Genomic DNA, 8,360 nt, shown 5'->3' on the forward strand with positions numbered 1-8,360 from the left:
AATCCTCTGGCATGACGAGTGCTCAAACAACTGTGCCAGTGGTTCTGCTATGACACTGGCCAATTCCTTCAGCACCCTTGGATGAAGATCATCCGGGCCCGCTGACTTAAGCACATCTAGACCCTCCAAGTGTCCCTTCACTAAGTTAGGCTGGCTTCCATCCTGTGCTCATCTATAATCCTATTGGGAGATTTGTGCTGATCCATGTTGAGGAATACAGAAGCAAAAAACTCATTTAAGAGCTCAGCTTTATCCATTCTATCTGTCACCAATTTCACTAGTCTGTCCCATAGGGTCCTGTGTTACCCTGAGCCTTCTTTTTGCTCCCTATATACCTGTAGAAGGACTTTTTGTTGTCTTTAATTTTCATAGCCAGCTTGAGTTCCATTGTAGCTTTAGCCTTTCTAACTGACTCCCTGCAAGTGTTACCCAAGTAGGTATATTTCTCCTTGGTAGCTACCCCCTGCTTCCACAGTCTGTATGCCTCTTTTTTTGCCCCTAGGCTCTCCTGGATTTCCATGTTCAGCCAAGAGGGGTTCTAAGGGTTTCTGTTTTGGTCTAAGGACATAGGCAGACAAGGTTTTTTTGGGATAGAGGTGATATTGTTGTGGGTAGATCTTGCTTGACCAAACTTATTTCCTTTTACAACCAGGTGACCTATCACCTCAACAAGGGAGAGGAGATTGATGTTGTATATCTTGACTTCAAAAAAGCCTTCTATCTTGTATCCCATGATCACCTCCTGGCAAAAAACTGGCCAACTGCAGCCTCGAGTCCACCATGATCCACTGGCTGAGGAATTGGCTCTACGGTCGGACCCAGAAGGCGGTAACTGATGGAAGTTAATCATCATGGTGCCCTGTGACCAGTGGGGTCCCTCAAGGCTCTGTCCTTGGGCCTATATTGTTCAACATCTTCATTAATGATGTGGACATTGGAGTCAGAAGTAGACTGGCCAAGTTCACCGATTATACCAAACTTTGGTGTAAAGCATCCACACCTGAGGACAGGAGGGCATTCCAGGCTGACCCCTGACAAACTCAGGAAGTGGACAGATGAGAACCTGATGGTGTTTAACACTGAAAAATGCAAGGTTCTCCACCTTGGGAGGAAAAACCTGCAGCATCCTTATAAGCTCAGCAGTGCTACTCTGACTAGCACTATGGATGAAAGGGACTTAGGGGTCCTGACTGACCACAAGATAAACATGAGCCTTCAGTGTGATGCTGCAGCTAATAAAATGAGCAAAATGTGGGCTTCATCCATAGATGCTTCTCAAGCAAATCCCAGAACGTCATTCTCCCATTTTATTTGGCCTCAGTGAGGCTGCAGCTGGAATACTGCATCCAGTTTGGGGCTCTACAATTCAAAAAGGATGTGGAGAAGTTTGAGAGAATCCAGAAAAGAGCTGCACACATGATCAGAGGTCAGGAAAACAGACGTTACGATGACAGGCTGAGAGCTATGGGACTTTTCAGCCTGAAAAAGTGCAGACTCGAGGCTGATACACTTCCCCCCCCCACCCAAATACCATAACTTAATTCTAAAAATAAACAAGTGCTTTTCTATCCCACCTTGTAACAGAGAGTCCCAGGCTCTCTGTTACTTGCAAAGGGAAGCAGCCTAGCAAGAGAGCTCTGCAGGCAGGCAGGGTGCCGCAGCTGCAGGTTGCTAGGGCAACTGACTAATGAGGTCATTGGCGAACACCTGAAGCTGGTCTGATGACTGGGTGCAGGCAACACCAGGGGAGTATTTAAGCCCAGGGATGGGGCTAGCAGGGGCAGTCTGTCCCTGGCTGCCATCAGAGAAGGAGCTCCTGCTGGGGGGGGAATCATTTCTTGGCCTCTTGTTGGCTCCAATCAAGTGATGGCTGGGCTCAAGTCTGGCTGTTGCTCAGTCAGGGCTGTGGGAGGCTGGAGGAGGCAGAGCAGCACAGATGGTCCAGAATAGTGGTGGCTGCCACTTCCAAAGAGACTCCAGAACCTAAGCCAAGAAGCAGAATAAGAGAGAAGAAGCAGCAAATAGAAGAGAAGGAGCTGATGGTGAGAAATTGGAACAGGAACTGTAGGAGGAAGGGATGGAGGGAGAATGGAAGATTGTTGGAGGGAAGCAGAAGGCAGGACAGCTGGCCACTGAGGAGGTTGGGGGGGGGAATCAATGGAGAGGATCCTGCAGGAAGAAAGGAGTAGTGGCAGGCAAAGAGAGAAGAAATGAGCTGGGCCAAGGAGGGCTCTGGAAGAAGACAATGGCTGGAGGAATGCCCAGCGAAACTACACCCTCTAGAAAGGTAGTGACTCCCACTGAAGCATAAAATTGTGAAAGTCATTCTGAAGGAAGAGGGTTTTCAAGGAGCCACAACACTGGGCAGAAGCAAATTTGTGGAAAGGTATGCAGAAATTGTGGGCTGAGAAGAGATGAGGGGATTGTTGTTTGAGGCAGGGGAGAAAGCAACACAGAAGGTTTCTGCAAATGTTCTCTGATAGGTTGGAACAGGACACAGAAAGATGGTTAGAAAGATTTACACAGAGTATTATATCTGGAGAGGGTCTTGGATAAATATCAAATCGGTATGGGAGCATGGACAGCCACACTGGTGATGGTAAAGGGGGAGGGAAACTCAGGGGTGGGAGGGCAGGGGGGTTGTAAAGCACTTACCCTCTCTGATTCAAGTGGGGTCCCATAGAGGATACATTACATATTTCAGAGACTCAAATTGTGGGGAGGGAGGGCACTTAGCTGCCTTTTGCAAATACACAGTGTGTTACTGATGTGGGGGGAGAAGGCACAGGGTGACAAACTGCAAGGCGGAATTGAGTTGTACTGTCTGAAGGGGAAAAGGGTGCATCGACAAAGAAAGTGCCTGATTTTCATATGCAAATCTGGCCAAGTGAAGAGATTCAGAATATGGGTGTTCAGAAGTGAGACGTGAGGATGATGAGGAAGACATAGGAATTGAAGTTTACACAGTGTAGGAAACTCTGCAGGGGGAGGGAGGAGGAGATGTAATTGAAGAAGCTAATGCAATACTATGGGGGTGGGGAGAGGAGAAAGCTGCACCAGCACAGGAGGAGGGAATGAATGATCAATTTAAAGGATGGGTGGAGAGAGAGAGGGGTGGTGACAGACACAACATCAGTGGGGCAGGGAGGGGAAGGTATGCAAACTGGGAAGGGGGAGGGAGAGAAATCCCCAGGATGGTGGAGATGAAACAAGCAAAGAGAAAGTGAAAGAGGTTTTGTCAGGGAAAAGGAGAAAAAACACACCTGACTAGGGGGTGGAAGAAAAGGGAGTAGATGATGGAGAGCAAGGAAGAAGAGGGAGAGGAAAGGAGGGAGGAAACATTGAGAGCTAGGAGTGGGGAAAGGGGAGAGAGAGAGGAGGACTTTTTGAGCCCAAGAGCAATAAAGATGTTAGCAAACATGACAGGAAAGAAGAGAGGCATATCCTTTCCTGCATGTTCTGCTATGAGTGGAAGCATAAATGAGGGGTGGATCTACTGTTGTAACCTACATTATGGCTTTGACTATTGCATCTGAGGATATTAGTTTTGAAAATGTAATGTATGAATTGGTAGAAGAAGGGAAAAGGAAATAAGACGTGAACGTGATGTTAATGTGCATTAAAAACATGATTTGGAAAGTGTGGTGTCTACTTGCTATGAAGGGGTTATGTTTGTCTTTGAAGGAAAGTCTGAGTAAGCAACCATAGTTACTTACTCAGAACTATGGTTCTATACAAAGGAAGGGAGTGCAAGCACTGGTGGGGGGAAGGCAACTGTGGCAGGGTACTGTTGGTGCTTGCCACTTTGAGGGCTGGAGCAGGCAGCAGCCATAAGAGACATCAGCCGGTGGAGCTGAGGCTCAGGAACAGCTTGGAGGTTTACAGGCTAGGGCTATGGGGATGGAGGAGTCTCCTGGTCCTGGACATGAAATAAAACTGCACCTGACCTGGGATGGGTGGGCTAATGGGGCCCTGGGTGGCATGGGACCCACCAAGAAATGCCAGGCCAGTTACCACCCCAGTTAAAAGTGAATCAGGGCATCTTAATAACCCCAGCTCCCACAACCAGGTGAGTAACACGGTAGTAGGACCTGAGAAGGTGAACCTATTTAAGAGTGTAGGCTAGTTGCTCAGAAGCCTGACTTGAGGCATCCTAGATAGGTCAATGCTGGGGCCAGGACCAGAATGGTCAAAAGGTCCAGGGAACCACAGCAAGGGATGGCCAAAGCTGAGGGCCTGGGGTTCCAACTGGCCTTGGAGGCAAAGCCAGGGCCTATGTGGCCAAAGGTCCTGGGGGAGCCACACACAAGATGGGGAACAGTGCAGGGAGGGCAGGCAGCTCAGAACAAGGGCAGAGTAGGAGGCTTCATTAGGAGGGATCTAGTTGGGGTCCAGACCAGAGTGTTATGGGGCCCAGTGTAAGGCCAGAGATGTTAAGAGCTTAAATGCCATCTGTGAGGCATGGGCTGCTGTGTAAGGGAAGTTCAGAGCTGCAGATAGCACCCTCTGGCATTGGGGTACAAAAATGGGTAGCTTCCCACCTAATTAACATCATAATTATGTATCATCAAGGCATGGCAGATGAGAAAGGCAGGCAGTTTGCCCAGAAACAGGTGGGTGGGCCAACTTCTAACCAGACCTGGGAAAGCCCCTCTGTTACAGCAACCAATGTATGGGCACAAATATGTTACAATTTGTTTTTTGAACCTGGTGATATTAGAGGAAAGGGATGAATGTAGAAAAATTGAGAGAGAAAAGGGATAAAAAGGAAATGTAGATATACTGATGTAAAAGTTGAGTATCTAGTATGGCGTGATAAGGAACAGATTAAATATGTTTGTGTGAAATATTTGGAGCTCTGGATTGTACTAGAGGGGGAATCTGATGTGGACGGCTCAATATATTTTAGTTGTAAATAGAGTTTCAAATGTTTTCTTTAAGGTGTAGGTACACATGACTTATGTAGAAAGAGGGTAAATAAGAATATGCCATTGTATAGAGGGGTTGATATCTATTATCAAAAAGAAAATATGCACAGCTAATGTTTATGCAGATGTATGATTTGTGGTTATTTTAAATGTAGTAAAAAAAATAAATAAATAAATCCTGCCCAGGAAGCTAGGTTAGTAAGGGCCTATACTTGTAAAGGGGCAGAAGGCTACTATATGTTGATATTTCTGTTATAACCCAGGGGTTTATATTTATGTTGGGGAAAACCTGTGGTTTATGGATGATGCTATCGGGGAGGTACAGGCCTCACTATTGCCTATAGGGGCAGTTGACTGCCTTGAACCCTGCCAGGGCCAGGGGCCCAGTGCCCAAGAGGGGCTTAGACACAAAGAGGCAGGGGCCCAGCATACAGGAGCTGGGGGCTCGGTGCCTATAAAGGACAAAAGAAACTAGTCCCTTGAAGCCAGGTCCTACCGAGTGGGCCTAGACTGACAGACTTGAGTAGACTGAAAAGGCCAAGGAGACCAAGACTCCAACAAAGGGAGTATTTTGATAATACCCATGAGGCATGGGTCATGGTAAAGGAGAGGTTACAGAGTCATCCAATTGGCTCATAAGGCTTTGTGTGCCCTGCCACAGGCACTGTAGATTTATAAAGGCCCAGCTAGGGGCCTGAGAGCACAGAGGCCCAGCCAGGAGCATGGGGCATAGGTTTATGGAGGCCTAGCAAGTGTCTGGGGGGGGGTGTTCCTTCTTTATTTATTAACCATCAAAGCATGATGGGAAAGATAGGGAGAGCACCCTAGGGGCAGTGCAAGACATGGTCAAAAAGCCACCAGAGGGTCACAGCCACCCCTGGGACCTTGATGTGATACACACCTAAAAGGGAAAATCTTTTTCAACAGCAAACAGCATACCAATGTTGAAAAAGCATTGTATTAATAGTTTTTGGCCACACACTTTCCTCGTAAACAGTTTCCTGGTAAACTGGAGAAAAATGTGCTTGAGAGATGAGACAACAGTTTATGTGCACTCAGCCTGAAAGGCACGTACAGTTCAACATTGTATATGTACATTTGTTCTAGAAGCAATTTATTTACACATGTAAACATCCAGGCTATACTTACAGTACCAACAAGGGCAGTGAAGAGCACTTATTGTAGTCAGTAAAAGTGGTGATCACTGTGTGGAGGCATCAAAATTCCTTGCCAGCCCTTTGCAAGGTTAATAAGGAGTCTCGCAGTAACTCATTCTCTATAGCAAAGAGCCCCCATTCTCTTCAGGACAATAGTTTATAGGTATTAGATTAAGGTATAAACGAATTAGTGAATTTTGATTTTTGAATGAGTGAATTAGTGAATTTTTTTTTTCCTAATACACAGCTGTCATGTGCCTCTATTATAGGCATTTTAAAGTCACGTTAGCAAACTATTTTCCTGTTTCTCTAGTAGCTTCAGTGTTAAGTCTGGTTTATTTGTCTTTAGAGTTTTGGGAGATGTAGGTTTTGAGATGGAAGAAGTCACTTTTTCAAAGCCTAAGAGAATATGTCCTATATCATGGAGATGATTGCCTGCCAGTATTCTATCATACACATCTTGCTGTGGATAGTGGTGGGAGAGCCTCTTGATATTCAGGAGATTAGCTTAAGAATCTAGAAGCATATGAACATATTCCAAACTGTTTGGCTTGGAAATTGGGGAGAAAGCCAGTACATGTCTCTCTTTTGCCTGTGTTGCAAATATTTTAATAAGACCTTTTCATTACTTAGGTACTCCACTGTCAATAATAGCTAAATACAGCAAATTCAGTGTATAGAAATTTAAAGTTTTCTGTATTTAGAATTTGGGAAATACATGACACCAACTCTATTTTTATCTGAAGGAGATTTAGCATCTCTAAATTTCAAATTATTAGGGCCCAGCTAAAAGGGTTTTTGTTTTCAGTAACACACATTGAAAACATTAAATACTATCTATGGGAAATACATTAAGTTCAAAATCATATGATCTTCTTGCCAGGCTAAAAGCTACTTCAATAGTCAATTTTGTTTTCAGAACTTGATATTTTATTTCACTGACTTTTATTAATCTAATTAAAGATTCAACAAGATGTTGAATGTTCTGACCTGCTATCAGCTACATGCCAAATAAGCCTTTAAATGAAAAAAATGAAGACTCTAGCTAAAGCACTCAGTAAAGTAATAATAAAGGAAGAAGAATAGAAAGTATATAGGGGTTCTCTTATACATATATGTTTTGTATGATTTCAGTTTGGTGATTTCTCTGCCTCTTATTTTTTTTTTTTTTATTGAAAAAAGAAAATACTGATGCAAAAGAAGAAATTACAACAGGTTTGTGTTTAATTCAGGAATTCATGGTAAGAAATTTTCCAACTCAGAGACAAAAGTTCCTTCCCCCCCATGATCCCTTCTCATGCACATGGGGTACATCCAAACAAGAAACAAATAGCAGCAGCAGCATATAGCTGTCCCCGAAGAAACACCCCTGCATGTGCACTCTGGTGCATGGTAAATTACTCTGGGTGGGATAGGGAAGGCCGGGTCTAGCACCTGGGCTGGCCTCAGCAGTTTTACCTGGGATCCTGGGGGCCTCCCAGCGTTGCACAAACAGCGGTTCATTTCCTGGAGGCGCACAGAGATCACAGACATCAGTTGGCACTTAAGGGTCTATTTGCTTGCAAGCAAAGGTCAGAGCAGAGCTAGATGCTCAAATTAACTCTGACCCCTGATTGTGTTTGCAAATGGCATTTATTTTTTCAGATCTCCTGGGCGCGTGCACAGACACAGAAGTTCTTGCAGTTTACTTCCGTTTCATACAAACATACATGTAACTACATTATCACATACATCACATGTATAGTATAATTAGTCATTTGAGTAGGGAGGGCGGACAGGTAAATATGCAACAGCTAATTAAGCATGCTCAATGCCACAAGGGTTCATCAACAGTTCGTTCGCCAAGGCTATGCAGTTAAATTCCAGTTTCTGTAATCAGCATGAGAAAGACTAAGGAGGAGAGGGAGAAACCTTGGGCAGCATTCTTTTCTTATCAAGAGCAAGATGCAAGCTGTGTAATTCTAACAATATTCCCCCCGCAAGATGCTTTCTGCTTCCCATTCTTAACTAGTACTTTTAACATCCGCCTTACTACTTACCAACCACTTTGGGGCCAAAGGAAAAGCCCTCTAAGGCCACTGTCTTTTGACCTCTTGGAGTCCCCCACAGGCCTAGCAGTTGGTGAGATTGAAAGTACCTGTAATTCTTTCCATCATGTCAACATACAAATTTGCTTCTGGGGAAGCAATTGTGGGGAACGGGGATATAGGGTGACGGCTAGGGCTGCTCAATCCTGCCTCCTTTACTACATAGATAACAACAAGGCATATTAAGA

At 44.9% G+C, this 8,360-nt stretch overlaps 1 long non-coding RNA gene across 1 annotated transcript in view; it reads right to left on the reverse strand.

The window, feature by feature from the left end:
* Nucleotides 1-319: 319 nt before the first annotated feature.
* LOC109323330 overlaps nucleotides 320-8,360 on the reverse strand; it is a 15,244-nt gene continuing 7,203 nt past the window's right edge. Inside the window, exon 3 of the long non-coding RNA XR_002104617.1 lies at nucleotides 320-548. This is a non-coding gene — a long non-coding RNA (uncharacterized LOC109323330). The remainder of the gene's footprint in view (nucleotides 549-8,360) is intronic.

Source organism: Crocodylus porosus, unplaced genomic scaffold (genome assembly GCF_001723895.1).
Source record: "Crocodylus porosus isolate Cpor-Errol unplaced genomic scaffold, CroPor_comp1, whole genome shotgun sequence".
NCBI classification, from domain to species: Eukaryota; Metazoa; Chordata; order Crocodylia; family Crocodylidae; genus Crocodylus; species Crocodylus porosus.